General features: G+C 39.9%; 1 protein-coding gene across 1 annotated transcript in view; it reads right to left on the bottom strand.

Annotated features, from left to right (window-relative positions):
* Positions 1-15269, bottom strand: part of Opn3 (opsin 3) — a 37784-nt gene that overhangs the window by 14367 nt on the left and 8148 nt on the right. The gene's annotated exons all lie outside the window — the stretch shown is intronic.

Here is a 15269-nt window from a genome sequence, read left to right as displayed (position 1 = left end):
CTGGCTGCTCTTGCAGAGGACCCTGGTTCAATTTTCAACAGCCACATAGTAACTAACAACTGTCTGTTTACTTCAGTTACGGGGGATCTGACGCCCTTTCTGACTTCTGCAAGAACTACATAACACATGTGCACTTACGTGCGTGTAGGCAATATACTCATAAACATAAAAAATAATAAATAAAAATTTAAAAAGAATATATAAAATTGAGGATTGATGAGATAGATCAGTAGGTAAAGCACTTGCCTTGAGAATGTGAGAACCTGAGTTCTGAGTCCTACAACCCACATAAACTGGATGCAGTAGCATACATCTACAGTCCTAGCACTCATATGGTGAAATGAGAGGCAGAGCCACCCCTGGAAGTTGGCAGGCCAGCTCGTCTGGTATAGGAGGTGGTGAACAAGGACCCTGCATCAAACAAGGTGGAAGGCAAGGACTGAAGCAAGGACCCCACCTGGGGGTGTCCTCTGACCTCCACATGCACATGATACACATGCATACACACACATACAAATATGCATACCCACATCATATACACACAAAAACACAAAAGAGAAAGAATATTCAAAGCTAAGATATGAAAAAGAGACATTCAAATGTTAACTTCCTGTGCCAGCATAACTGGATGACCATGCATTCATTTACATCTACCAAAATAAATATGACACACAACAGCATGCCAGTCACTGTACTAGGAAATGAGATTAAAATCATAAACAGAAATAGTTATGAAATAATGTGATACATTCTATAATAGAGGAGTGTGTTTGAGCCTATATTCCTGAATTAAACACCAGTTTCTTTACATAATTAACCATTTGACCCCAAGAAAATGAACATATCTGGCTAATATAAATGGTGTCTTGGTGAACGTATATATGTGCTAAATGTGAATGAACTTAGTAAAATGGTAACACATAAAGTAATTTTGTACAATGAAGAGAAAAATTCCTTAAAGTTGAAGAGTGGGTAGAAAGCATGGGAACAGAGAAAGCTCTTAACACTCAATATATAATGAATCTGTTGGGAACATGTACAAATACCCAAGAACAAAGTTGTTTCCTAGCTTGGCCACTAGATGGTCACATTGAATAACTTATAGTTCAATTGTCTAAACTGGGTAAGAACGTTTGCACCACACAGAAAAAGTGCTTAGAGTATTGCCTAGCTAGCTCATGGGCCAGATCTGTTTGTGTCTATCTGCTTCAGTTTTTAAAACTTAGTATGATATGGCTCGTCATTCCAAAGAGCACACACCTTACTCCAGGAAAACTCCTCCTAAAAGTGGGAGGAGGAATATCCAACTCAAATTTTCTGAGGGAAGCTGGTAAAACCATGAGTCTTAGAAGTTACAAACATTTTTAATAAGGCAGAAAAAGAGGGAGCCGGGGAGGAGGCTGCTAATCCTATTCCCAGAAGAGGGGTCCGTGGTGAACGTAAACACATGGCATAATCGGGGTTCCAGAGAATACTACAAATGATAGAGGCAGACCATTGGGGATAACTCACTTCTCTTGGATGCCTGGAGTCGTTCTGAACAAAGTGTTGCACAAGCTGTATTTCAAGTTCGCTAGGGCACTTGTAACACAGGGCAACTGTAAAACCTACCTGTAGTTTTCAGAGTTGGCTGGTGGTCTGTAAGGCTTCTAATTAAGTGAGTGTACAATTCTCAATTCTGTTCACTCAAAACATTTTAATTTGTATAAATTTTTAGAACAAAGTTATGTTTACCCACAAAGAATAGTGGAAATCAAACTATTTAGGGGCTGCTTAATTAAGATGCTCTTTATTCATTAACAGCCTCTTTATATTTGAACATTAAGGAAAAGGGATGCATGTGATGTTTGAAAATTCTTGTTCTCTTAAGCAAATGCAATTCTTTGAAACCCTGTTCAGATTGCTTATTTGTTCAGGACACTGCCGCTCTAAGCGGCTTCCCAGCATGCTCTCATTTAATCCTCTCATCACCATGAAACATGCAGAAATTCTTGTTAACAATACTGGTTTACAGATAAAGGAAACTGAAGCAAAAACAGTGAAGTATCTTACCAAGATCACACGTTAATAACAGCCAGTGTTGAAATTCCACAGCCTACTTCTGAAGTCCAAGCTCAGGAATTGCCAAAACATTTAAAGATCAAGTATCTCTGTGCTCTGACAACAACACTGTGCAAATAAGATCGCCTTGGAAAAAGTACATGAAGACAAAGATCACAATCAAGAGAGGTCTTTCATGTATGCAGCACTGAGCTTGCAGCTATCAAGGCACCCAAGGGAGATCCCATTTGGTCACACAGGTGATGTCCCAAAAGAGTGGTTTTATAGCAGGGCTCCCTGACTGCAAGTTCACTAAACCAGGTGAGGACATTATCTAGGGAAGGAGGAGGGCAAAGGAGGAAGAGATCCTGTCACATCTGTACAGCCTGGCCCCAGCAAATGCTGTAGGAAAATACATGTGGTGATCTCAGGATGATCCATGTGCTTCCACAGTCTGCTCCTCTACCCAAAGGTGTCTCTCTAATCATGTCAGCTTTTTAGCATCCGAACAAATAATGGAAAGCTCTCATGTGCCAGGCTCTCAAGTAACATCCACAAATTAACTAAAAAATGGAGATATTGGGGTATTCCATGTTCTAAAAAATGATAAGCACATTATTATATCTAAACACATCAATTTTCTCTGATATGTGAATTTTTAAAATATTTTATCTATTGCCTGCATGTATGTAAGTGCACTGTCATGCAATGCCCTCAGAGGTCAGAAGAGAATGTCAGATCCTCTGGAACTGGAGTTACTGATGATTGTTAGCTGCCATGGGTGCTGGGAATCAAACCTGGGTCCTCTGTAAGAGTGTCCAGTGCTCTTAAACACTGAACCATCTCTTCAACCCTGTGAATTATTTTTCACATGTAGAAAAATTTGGAGTGGTACAATATTAGAGCTGAAAGATATGTGAAAGACTAAATTCATAGCATATATTTTTACCTCTGTCAAATCAATATTCAGCAAATGATTCAGTCTTTTGAGTATTTATCTCTAAGTAATCCTGTGTGATTTAATTTTCCAATAAATCTATGATTGGCATTATTTTAGTTTCCATTTGAGGAATAATTGTGGTCTGTAGTTCCCTAGTCACAGTTCAAATGTCTGCTGCTTTCAGTTCTTGTTCACGCTGGCCCTTGCTGGCCCTCACTGGTACTGCCTGTGGTTTTCGCCATTAAATCTGATAATCACTTTTGGAGGAGGAGGGACAAGTGATGGTTGATACAGCTAGTGAAACATGGTATGGACACCTGTGCAGCAGCCAGGAAAACACCCCAAGATTTCCCTTTCCGTGATCTCATCCCATTATTTTTCGGTTTTTTGATACCAGCACCCCTTGTTCTCTTGACACCTTTGGCTTTGAGCATAGTTTTTTTGTCTTTCCATAGCCCCATTTGGACAGATACCCCAGTTTTAGACTACTTGACCCTGAGTTGACACTCTTTTAGCCCTTCTTTTCAGATAACTGCTTTACCTCATGCAATTATAGTCAAGTCAAAGAGCCTCATTAGAACCTACTCTGTACATACACTCCTATATCCCAGGGGGGCAATGGTTGCTTAGTATATTAAGGGATATGCGTTAGTCTGCTTTCTGTTTATATAAAAATAACTAAGGGTAGCTTATAAAGAGGATTATTTAGCTCATCTCTCCAGCCCCATGACTATTTACTTTTTTCTATCTTGGAGTAAACATAGCTCTATAACACCTTTATAATCAACTAAATACTAAGTTGAAAAACTGTGTTTAGAAATAGCCACAGTTCCCCCAGGCCTGGTGCTGTTCTCCTGCAATCCCAGGGTGCAAGGAGCTGAGGCAAGAGGTCTGCAGGTTCAAGGACAGCCTCAGTTACATAAGGAGTCTGTCTCAAAAACCAGCTATGGGAAGATTCCAATAAAAAGTGCTCCCAGTGGGAAGTCTAATATATATAATACCTATTCCTAAGGGATCCCTATTTCAACTCAAAATGCTGGCAGTCATTACAAGATAATTTTCAACTATTAAAATGTTTTATGAATGCTATAAACTAAATATATTCCACAGATGGAACACTTCCTGTCCTTCAGTCACCATAGAACACTGTAATAAAACTTCATTCCACATGATGGCTTACATTTTTTAAAAGTTCTATTCTCCAGTTTTCTCCTCAAACCTTCATAAACATGTGAGACAAGACAGATTCATCTCTCCATTTATGACTATGTGGGAAGATGAGCTGAGATTTGTGACCAGTCTGAGGTCACAAGGTTTTGCTTGGGTAAGAACCCAGACTGTCTGACTGCTGCTTCAGAGCTTTAGATTTGCCTGAAGCAGGTTGGCTGTGATCATGGAGGAGGCTTGAGGTCTTTTTAATTCCAATTATTTTCTACATATGAATAAACTGTGGGCTAGTGCTACAGTGGCCTTCTGAGTGCAATGAGATCTTTCTAAGCATATTCCAGCATACTGGATTACTAATTACGTTACTAATACGGCAGCAAGGGAACAAAATCTAAGACCCAAGTGAGCAGATTAAAAATGTTAGGAGGCCTTGGGGGATAGCCCAGTGGTGGGGCACGTGCTAGCATGTGTGAGATTCTGGTTTCAACTCCCAGCACCACAAGACAAAGAAATAGAAAGCATAAGGGCATCTTAGAAGTACCCAATTAAATTACCATGCAGTCTTTTCATAATTTAAAAACTCTCAAGAGAGCCAGCCTAAGTATAGGTTGTACAACAGATGGCAACAGTGCTAACTGTATTTTAAGTCACTCTATTATCATGCTACTGATTCAACTGGAGAGTACCCAACTAGCCAGAGGGTCCAAGTTATTTTTCTAAGAATGAAAAGCTGAAGCAGTGTGTGTGTGTGTGTGTGTGTGTGTGTGTGTAATCAGCTAGAAAATATAAACTACCCAGGAACATAAAAGGAGAATGGAAAAAGCAGCTCACGGGATGCACTGAAGGAAGACATCGACTGGGCAATACAACAGAGGAACAAAATGTCTAGTGCTTAAAGCATTAATTTGTCAGGAGGCTGTGTGGGAAGTATAAGGTGAAATCCATCTCAGTGACCAGGATGGGGATTTTAGATATGCAAGAAAATCATGTCCTCCAAAGTCCTAGTCATCTGAGCTAACAAAGCACAGGAAGACAACCTAGAAAAAACTAGAGGAGGAAACTTTGACTGAGTTCTTCAGTTTGAGGGCACAAAGCAATGTTTGCAGGTGTTAGAGCAAGGTTGATTCTCAGAACCACTCACAATGTTTCAAGCTTCTCTCCCTCACTGCCAACTTGGGCTCAGTGTGGCTTTAACTCCCCCTTTGCATACACAACTTATTGTCCTCTAGGACAGAGCAGCAGCCCTTTTCCTTGACAGGAAGTGTTTCCAACACCCAGGCCTTCAAATGGCTAGTGTGCACTTCTCAGATTGTTTCAAATGCCACTTCCAAGGATTCGGTAGGCCTGGGATGGAACCCAGGGATCTCTATTTGTAAAATGGTCCTCTGATGATTTTTGACTTTTAGACCAAGTGATCTAGATTGCTCTAGGTTAAAACCAATTGGTCTAGATTCACATCAAAGCTCCCTTGGTGTAATCTCATGAGTTTTTGTTTGTTTCTCATCTTCAAAGCTTTCCAGCACAGGCCCACTCACCATGCGGACATACAAAGGTACAGAAAGCTTTGGTATCACCTCTATGCCGAGATGACCAGCAAACCACCATCAACTGTGCCATCAGCACCCATGTCACCTCTGTACTCAGCCTACTTCTGCTCCAGCTCCTGAGTCTTTCCATCCTAGTGCTCTCACTTCTGCAGTAGGGTGACAGTGCCATCTCTCTGTGTCCCTTTGGGCAGGGTGCTCACTGGAAACACTTAAGGGACTTCATATTCTATGGGATGATTCTCTTCAATAAGGCTTTCACATACATGGCAGGATGTCATACATTTTCCTCTTCCCGTCATTCTTTTGCTTGTCTCTGGGTTTCGATGAGGTGGCTTTTTCTTCCTAAGAATTCTTCTGCTTTAAAAAGGAAAAGTTTATTCTGAAGCCTTCAGTAAAGAGAACATAGGTGTGTGTGTGTGTGTGTGTGTGTGTGTGTGTGTGTGTGTGCGTCTATGTAAGGAGACATATACTCACATGTATACACACAGATATGCCCAGGTGGCTGTAAGTCAATGGGCAGTTGGGGATGGTGACCACACTGCCAAATGCTAGGAGTGATTCAAGAAGGAGATGGGTTGTGAATGAGAGATGTGATGGCCAACATTTCTTGCACCCCTGTGGCAGCGAGTTCAATTCGCAGCCTCACGGGGGGCAGTGTAACTGAGAGGGTTACAATCTGGGAATGATGCCTTGGAAGCAGCAGAGGCATTCACTGTGCCACCTACTCCAGTGCTTGGGTTCCTGAGAATTTGGAATGCTGGGGAAATAAAAACAGCTGGAAGAGGTGGGATCAAGGCCCTTGAGAACAGTCAGAGTTAAAATAATAAGGTAGAATGTTCAGAGATGCTGGAGATACTGGAGTTTACTGTTCATGAGAGGAGGCTCTGAAGGGCACATAGTGAGTGGGAGGTTAGGATTGGGCAAGATCAAGAAACACATAAGCCACAAAGAAATTAGTTAAGGTGGTGAGTTACAGAGGCTGTCTGATCTTGCAAGGACTGATCTCAGCAAAGATACCAGCTTTTGGAACAAAAAGGGTTTCTAGTGGGTCCTGAATGGTCTGTCAGTGGTACACTGATTTTTCTTTCTGATACCACATTGTGGACCTCTGGATTTCTTGTAGTTTCTTGTTCTAACAGTGGTACAAGGCAAGACTATTTAATCCAGAGATCAAGGGTGCCAAGGTCAAATTCCATATCCTCTGCTTTGTGTATGACCTTGAACAAGTTAACCACCTGGAGCTTTTATTTCCTTAACTACTGACAAAATGGTGTAATACCATCCAGGTGCCCCACAGATTGGAATGAAAAAATGAGTTCATTAGTACGCATAAAGCACTTATGATAGTCTCTGGCTACAGTATATAATAGAGTGTGTTGGATCTGGACATTATCATTCATGTAACCATATTTTTACATACATCTACTATTGCTTTGTTGAGACCAATTCCTTGTAATCTAATATTATGTGAAGAAATGTACAAAATGTGAATGCTTTGTCACAACTTGCCAAAATAGTCATCAGAAGAGAAATTTACTCCCAGTAACAGCTAACGATTGCAACTGTCCTCTATGCATCAGATCACAAATGCCAACGAGCTCTTTGGTAATCTTTAAAGAACTTCCTATTGGATTCATACCCACTCTTCAGTTTAAAACTACTAAGCACATTCTCATCAGCTGACACATCCAGCTCTGAAGCATCAGCTTCTTTGCCATGTCAACACTGTGGACCAGGCTGTTTGCTGAAACTCCCTTGTCTTCTGTATCGCTTCTCTCCTATATTATATTATTTCCATGTCCTTTTTTTTTTTTTTTTTTTTTTTTTTTTCTCCTTTAAGGACAAAGTGAATGGATAATCTTCTGTAACTGGAAATCCAAAGGAGCACTGGCTCCAATGGAAGGCAAAATGTGAGCCGAATAATCTAGATCTGAAACATCAGCACTGCCTCCCTCTATCAAAGGCTAGGTTCTGTGTGAACCAAGTCTTGGACAGTAATTAAGGCACTAGCAGTCCTTGACTCATATCCTTCAGCTCTGACAGCCAACTGGGGGAAGGGGCTTGCTTAGAAATTCTAGAAAAGGAATCTTGCTAGTCTAGAATGGAAGGGTGTTACCAGGTCAAATGAGACAAGGCCGTGGTTTCCGCCATGCTTCCAGCAGGGAGTTGTCCCCTCATATGCCCATGGACATCCTTTCCAGCCTTCTGGTCCAGGCCAGATTACTTTTCATCTGTGAAACATTCCCAGATTTCTCTAAAAGCAGATTTTCTGTGCATTCATTGACCTATGTCAATTTTCCTAGTCAGTCATTACAGCCTAGTCATTATTATAGCAGTTAACTGTGCAACAGTGTCAGCCCAATGGACTGAGAGCTGCAGTACTTACCCTTTCAGTGATTTGGAGAGTAAATGAGCCTTATGTCCTGTCTCCACAACAGAAACAATAGTGTCTACCATCACAGAGCATTTTATTTTTCTTTTAATTAATTAATATATAAATGAAATGAGACCAGTTCCTGGAACATAAGAGGTGACATGTGCTTCTGGACTCGATCCATAAGAGGTGACATGTGCTTCTGGACCTCTCTGAAGTCAGGAAAGCACCTCTCAGTCACAGCATATGGGTTATAGCATCAGACTGCTAGAGTTCAGAGCCCACTTCTTCCCTCCTACCACTTACCAGCTGTGTGATGTTCACCAAGTTTCTCACCTTCAAAGTGTGTCTTTCCCTTTCTGCAAAGTCTAGTAGTTACCCATCTGGGTGGTTAATGAGGGTTAACTGAAATAAACATAGCTTACGTACAGGGAGTGCTTAGAATACAGCAAGTGCTCAATGTTCATTACAATTATCTGTGCTCCTAAAGTCAAGCACAGAAACTGGGCTATAACCTGTGCTCAATGAATGTTTCTTACACTGAACCTGCACTTTTCCTGCTGCAGTGCAATCTACTTAATATTCTTATCTGTAGTAAGCATTCATACTCACTCCACCATAGCTAGGAGTTTCATGTAGCTAACACCTATCTATCAAATGCTAAACTAAGGCACTCCCAATCCTTGATAAACCATTGGCTGAGTGTCAAAGTGAGTGCAGTTCAACTGTAGTTGACTTAGTTTGGTAATGGCTATCTGAAAACTCCCAGGGTGCCGTTAGATGAATGTAAAGAGCCTAATTTGCCAATAGTCTCTCACATAAAACCCTTCCAAAACACATTTTGAAATATGCTATTTTATATTAGTTTGCTGGTGGTTTTTGCAGCATACAAAAAATATACTAATTATATACTAAAAGACATCTCTAATTGCTTTGAACTTACTATATTTCTGGTAAATGTTAAATAAGCTCATGAAGGTTCTAATCCATATTTGACAAGGATGGGAAGTATTCCCTAATACTCTGAATTGTTTCAGAGTTTACATGATCCAAGGCTCCAGGAGCTACTGTTAGCTGGAGATGGGAGATGGAGGCAAAGGTCATGGGAGCAGCACGGTAAATCTAGTGGGGTTCCTATCAATAACGGCACGGTGTGAAGAGCGAGGGACCTCGTGAGAAACCCGAGGACAAGAGGCAGAAGTGGGGCTCAAGGGGATTCTTCAGGAACACTCGAAATGATCCGAGTTCCTCAGTCTTCGCAGTACTGAAATTTGTACTGGGTAATTCTTTGCTGTGTGAGGGCTGTCTGGTGCATCTTACGAGGTTGGGCAGCATCCCTACCCTCACTATGTGCTATTAGAGCCCCCTTCCCAGTTTTGACAACAAAGAATATCTCCAGACATTGCCCAATGCCTCCTGAAGGGCACATGCCTTGGTTTGAGAACCATTACCCTAATGGGAGAAAATTAGTAAAATTATTAAACACCTTAGAAATTATTTAAATGTAAGCAGCCCTATTAGAGTCATCCTAGACTAATTCTAAAACACCAAATTCACAATTACATTTTGAACTGCCCCAAAGCAAGATCCCTGGCTCTTTAGCAAGAATTTCTGTGACGTTTCTTGTTTGTAGTATATGTTTTGAAATGTTACAAAATGTTTAAGTAAAAGCTTATAAACACAATGGTAATTTACAAAGAAGCAAGGATATTTTCACTATTAATTTAGTATATTTTTACAGTAAATACGTTAACAGTATATTTGTTTACTGTCAATCTAGAGGACTCAGGCTTTAATTATATGGCACACACACAAAAAAATATCTTAAGACAAGATACAGCAAACATAACTGGGGCATGGCGTTGCACACCTGTAATCCCAGAACTTGGGAGGTGGAGGGTGAGGAGTTCAAGATCATCCTTTGCTACGCAGTAAGCCCAAGGTCATTTTGGGCTTCGAGATCCTGCCTCAAAAAAATCTAAAAGCAAACAACCCTGGCATAAAACCTCCTGCATTAATGCTCCCAAGGACTGTTTCCTGAAAACCACAAAGTGCTTGAAGATGTCATCTGGCTGAACCACAAGCAAGCACGCACCTTTCTTGCCGTGCTGTCACTTTCTTCTGGGAAACCAAAGCCTTTCTCCCTCTTGTGGGTATGCCTTTGTGAGCAGTTGTTCAGCATGTGCTAAGGATTAAATATATTCTTAGCCACAAGCAAATGTTAAAATCACAGGGCAACATATAAAGGCGGCTCTTGACAGCAATACCAGGAGTTTCAGATGTGAACTTAACTTCCCTGTGCTCCTTCAATCAGTCCATGTGAATTACACACATTTTTAACTCATAGGATTTTTATTAGAAAATAATCAAAGCCATCACTCTTCAAATCATGATTTATGTGTTATACATATGTATGTGGAACAATCCACTCTATACAGATAGTGGCAGAGCAGAGCCACAGAATTTCAAGTAATACCAGTGAGTGTAAATATTAACTAGGAATCCAGGATCATCACTTTAAGGTTTTCAGGTCTCATTTGTAAAATGGGTATAGACTTCCTTACCATATGGTGTTATCCTGAAGAAACATAATACAGAAGCAAGTACTACTAGGCAAGCTGTGTAGGAACACAGCCCCCATAGTTCCAAAATAGTTGAGACACCCAAGATCTGCACAGGCTCAGGTCTCACAGGGAGCTGGAGGTACTGCTCCCCCTGCTGTCAAAATGTGAGCACAATTTTTGTTGGTTAAATAGAAAGGAAATACCTAGGGCTAGGTAGCAGACCACTTGCCTAACATGCATGAAGTTCTGGGTTCCATCTCCAGCAACCCATAAGTTAGGTGTGGTGACATAGAGGTAGGAGTTCTTCATCAGAAATTCAAGGCCAGCAAGTTCAAAGCCAACCTGGATACCTGAAATCCTGTCTCAAAAACAAAAAAGAAACTAGTAATAATGAAGGATAAAAGTCCTGACTCAAGGGCTGGTGAGATGGTTCAGTAGAGAGGCACCTGTCTCCAAGCCCAATAATCTGAGCTTGATCCTGGAACCCATGATGTGGAAGGATTGAACTGACTCCTGCCAAGCTGTTCTCTGAAAAACACATGTAAATGTAAACAAAGCACCCACTTAAAGGCCGATGGATCGTAACTTCACTAGATTCACCAGGAAGACAAATTAAGACTGATCCTAAGCGGGTCATCTGGGGAACTGACCCACAATCTGCTTCCCTCTTCAGTTGTTTACACTTGCACCTCCCTGAACACTCAAGCTTGTGTTTTGGGGCTCATAATCTCTAGTTCCTGTTTGCTCCTTCCCCAAGGTAGGAGACAAAGCTTCTGAATGCTAGTTAAAATAGAGTTCAGAACATGTTAACTAATCAGGCTTTTCATCTTTAAGCAGCCTGTCCCCAACTCAGCAACTAATCAAAGGCTTTAGCGCCCCCTTACCTTCTGGTAAACATTCCAAGGGAAGGTTTCTCAGGTGCAGAGAACTTGTCCTATTTATTTTCATACTTTTAACACCCCTACAGTGATGCCAACTCATAATCAGGTTAGGTGTTCAGCTGACGTCTGTTGGGTTAAATCGCCTTGATTTGGACTTCTCAGGGTGACTGAAGCAGTGTTGGCCTACACTCAGTCCCCAGTTAAATCCTTGGAAAGGAAGGACTAGCTGGAATGCTCAGTGACCACCTGTTTCCTGCCTGTCTCCATGGCTCTCAGACTTAAGTCTCCACAGTACCATAACTGTGGATCTGGATTAATATACAATGTTCTTTTTTATGGGGGGTGGGGCGGGCAGGATCTCACTATGTAGCCCTGGATGGTGTGGTATATAGTCTGGTTGGCCTCAAACTTACAGCAATCCTCCTGCCTCAGCCTTCCAATTGCTGAAACTACAGGCAGGCACCGCCATGCTGGGCCATAAAAGATCTTCGTGCTGATGGACTGGAATGCACTTCCTAATTCTATTATTTCTTACCATTGGGCAACTGAGAAAAGGCATGAGAGATAAAAGTTCATCTTCACCAGACATTTCTTCTCAGTATCTTACAAAACTTTCTGCCACACATTTTTGGAAATTACCTTGCTTACTTTAACTCAGAAATTTTGTTTTGTTTTTATTTAAAGGAGAAGTTTACACATTTCTAAGAAATTAGTAATTTTACCATCAAGCAAACCACTTCATCCATATTTTATTTTTATTGTACAGATCAACATTTTACAGAAATAAAGACCCTCTTAATAGTAATCTCTGCAATCATATGTCTTGTGATTCCTTGCAATGTAGAGATCTAAAATTTTATACAAATATAATCAGCACACAATAATTTGTTATAATTAACATTTTTTGATTCTCAAAACACTTTTGCATACAATTTTACATATACCATTTAATTCTATGTAAGTTTATGACAACAATAGCAATACACCAAAATTTACCATTCCTTAGTCATGGGCTTCTTAAAAATATGCAAATGAATTGCTAAAACACCTTTGTAGAAGTAGCTTTACTATTATTTTCCTCTGTGTATTTTCCTGGGCATATGTTACTCAAAGTGATGGAGCATATCAAACAACAGTGAGAATGCTCCTCCCAATCCTGTAAGTAGTTCTTCAAATGACTGCAGACACACAAAGGCACTGAAATGAAGACCCAAAGTCTTAAAATCCACTTAATAGCAGGAATTAGGTCAAAGTTGCTTCAATCACCGTATTTCAAACACATTCATTTGAATATCAAAAAGTTGATTTTTCACTTCCAACTTCCCAGTTGCAATCTAGCACCATAAACTGCACTGGCAAGAGCAGAAAGCCTTAAGAATCTGCACCCACTTAAAAAAAAAAAACCTGTGCTGTACAGTCTTCTCCCGACCTGTTCTCCTTATTTTGCAGGTATTTTTCATTTTAGTTTACCTTGTCAACGCTGTTCACTGACAGAATATTCCTTTGCACAATTACTGGGATAAAAATCAGTCTTTTACTTTTAAACTTGACAATGTCATGCAATTTGACACATACTGCTTATCATATGGAAAATGGACCTTGTATGTATCTCCACAATGATCCAGCTAGTTCTCCTATGAGCAGTCATTAGTCGTTAAATACTTCTTTGCAAGTGGTTTGTTTACTGGCCTTACACTTCCTTGAACTCGGCACCACAGAACACTGAGAAAACTTGCTCAATATTAATAGCTGCCTTAAGGACTTGAAGGACAAAGCCCTAGTTTTTTTTCCCCAAAATTAAAAGCATCTGTCCTTGCCTGCTTACTTTCCTAATTTATCACAATTATGTCAAACTATATACAGCATCCACTTGCAATATCAAATAGTAATAAATTCACGTACTCATATCACATGATGGCATTACTTTGAATATAGTTTCTTACAGATTACCCAACTTAATCTTCACAATAATTGTTGAGTATTATTTCTATTTTATAGGTGGTGATATGGAAGTTAAAAGTGAGTGTCCCGAGATGAGACAACTTGGAGGGAGTGATGTGAGGCCTCCCCATGTTTATGATTTTTCTTTCTTAAGTTATTCTAATATAGCTATATAATGCTTTTTAAAGTCAGTTCATATATATTAATACCCCAATATTCTTTAAAATTCCATCACTGCTGGTATCTAGAATTGAGATTTTTTTTTTTTTGGTCTTTTTGAGATAGGGTCTCCCTGTAGCCCCAGCTGTCCTGGAACTCACTATGTAGACCAGGCCGGCCTTGAACTCACTAAGATCCACCTGCCTCTGCCTCCCAAGTACTGGGATTAAAGGCATGCACCACCACACCCGGTTTAGAAATGAGAATTTTTAAAAACTATTTATCTTGAACTTGTAAAATTAGTCTTATTAGTAGTATGTCTAGTAAATATATTAAATAAAATACAGGCATATAAAGGCATGGAGAGAGAATATATTTGTGCTGCACTCTTTCTGTATCTTTATTTTCCAATATTTTTGTCCAATGACAAACTTCCTTCAGCCATATACAGTTAAAATGGGGCCCACATGGTTTGCTTTCTGCTTGAGAAATGTTCTTACATACTTTCTCAAAATGAATGTGAGTTAAGTTTTAAGTAATTGCTTATTATATTATGAAAAGTTCATGAAATTATTAGCAAACATAATTAAACAAAACATAAATGATAATTTTTAGTTACTACAGTTAATCTTTTGGATTCTGCCATTTTGTTCTACTAATGTTGATGCGTGGGTATCTAACTGAGCATTAGCCTTACAATTCTGAGCCACAGAAAACAATGTTGTTGTCTTGTGTGCCAATAGTCTGTGCTGCAGTTCTCATCCACTCAGAACCAGAGCCTTTTTAAACTGCCTGACTCAGTGCGAGCCATACGTGCATCAACCTGCAACTCCTGGAGTACTGTCTTTAATGATTACATTGTTTTTAATTCCTTAAATATTTGAAAACTACCAATAAGCCTATTCTAATTTGTCAGAAAATTAAATTATAAGAGTCCCTAAGTTTTTACATAATCGTGCTAGTTTGCCTCACTTTCAACTTCCATGTCTCAATTTCTAAAGCAATCCTGGCTTTGGCTTACTCTTGCCCTTACCTCCATTCTTTGAACTCCATCCTCTAGAACTTCTCACTTCTCTTTTCAATTCCTTTAAAAAAAAAAGATTTACTTTGTTTGCCTGCAATGGTTGTGAGTTGCCATGTGCAGGCTGGGAACTGAACTCAGGTCCTCTGCAAGATCAGAAGTGCTCTTAACCACCAGCCTTCTCTCTAGCCCCACTGTTCAATTTCTCATGAGTAATCTGTGATTCTGAGAAACTTCAAAGAGCCTCGCTTTCACTGTATCTTCTAATTGTTTTTTTATCTTAGTTGCTAGTCTGTAGGTCATTTCAGGTATTTCAGTGGTTTTGACAGATTTAAACTTTAGGATCTACCCAATAATATCACTTTACTGCATTCAAAAAAAAAAATCAGTATTAATACCAACCAAGACTTTCCCATCTTCGGTGTACTGTGACTTATTTAAGTCTCCCTCATCTCATTTCCTCATACCAGAAGAGCAGGAAGAGCACAATCAGAACACATTTTAGTCTACTAATGTTTTTATAATATTCAGATCAAAAGGAAGATACTAAAGTGCATTACTTTGCTAAAATTTAGACAAATTCAGCTTCAGTGAGATCCACAGCTCGAACGCAGTTATTTTAAATTAACTTCACT

The sequence above is a fragment of the Nannospalax galili genome, unplaced genomic scaffold (assembly GCF_000622305.1).
Source record: "Nannospalax galili isolate Female #2095 unplaced genomic scaffold, S.galili_v1.0 scaffold543, whole genome shotgun sequence".
NCBI lineage: Eukaryota > Metazoa > Chordata > Mammalia > Rodentia > Spalacidae > Nannospalax > Nannospalax galili.
This window is presented reverse-complemented; position numbering and strand designations above follow the sequence as displayed.